This window comes from Chrysochloris asiatica, unplaced genomic scaffold (genome assembly GCF_000296735.1).
Source record: "Chrysochloris asiatica unplaced genomic scaffold, ChrAsi1.0 scaffold00066, whole genome shotgun sequence".
Lineage (NCBI taxonomy): Eukaryota > Metazoa > Chordata > Mammalia > Afrosoricida > Chrysochloridae > Chrysochloris > Chrysochloris asiatica.
This window is the reverse complement of record NW_006408584.1, coordinates 16,416,976-16,418,062: the sequence shown is the minus strand read 5'-3', so window position 1 is coordinate 16,418,062 and position 1,087 is coordinate 16,416,976.

The following is a 1,087-nucleotide window of genomic DNA, read 5'->3' as shown; positions in this document are numbered from 1 at the left end:
GCTATGAGTTGGTACCGACTCAATGGCACCTAACAACAACAACAATGGGCAAAATACTGATTGATGAAGAAAATATTAGAAGAATATGAAAGGAATACACAGTCATTGTACCAGAAAGAAATGGTTGATATTCAACAATTTCAAGAGGTAGCATATGATTAAGAGTCAATGATTCTGAAGGAAGAATTCCAAGGTACATCAAAGTCATTGGCAAATTACAAGGCACCAGGAATTGATGGAATACAAATTGGAATCTTTCAACACAGTGAAGTGGCACTCGAGGCACACACTCATCTATGCCAATAAATTTGGAGGACAACTATCTGGCCGACTGATTGGCAGAGATCCATATTTGTGCCCATTCCAAAGAGAGGAGACCCAATGGAATGCAGAAATTATTGGACAGTATCTTTGATATTCCATGTGAGTAAAATTTTACTAAACATAATACAGAAACAGCTGCAACCATACATTGACAGAGAACTTCCAGAGATTCAAACTGGTTTCAGAAGAGGATGAGGAACAAGGGATATCATTGCTGACATCAGATGGATTTTGCGTGAAAGAAGAGAATAACAGAAAGATGCTTACTTGTGCTTTATTGACTATGCAAAGGCTTTTGATTATGTGGATCATGAGATGCTATGGACAACATTGTGAAGTATGAGTATTCTGGAACAATTAGTTGTGCTCATGAGGAATCTGTACATGAACCAAGTGGCAGTTGCTCGAACAAAACATGTAAATATTGAATGGTTTAAAGTTAGTAAATGTGTGCGTCAGTGTTGTATTCCTTCACCAAGCTTTTTCGATCTATATGCTGAACAAATCAGAGAAGCTGGATTCTATGAAGAAGAACATGGCATCAGAATTGGAGGAAGGCTCATTAACAACATGTGATATGCACATGATACAATCTTGCTTGCTGAAAGTCAAGGGAACTTAAAATACTTATTGATGAACATTAAAGATCCCAGCCTTTGGTACGGGTTGTACCTTAATGTAAATAAAACAAAAATCCTCACCACTTGAACAATAAACAACATCCATGTAAATGGAGAAAAGATTGAAGTTGTCAATGACTTCG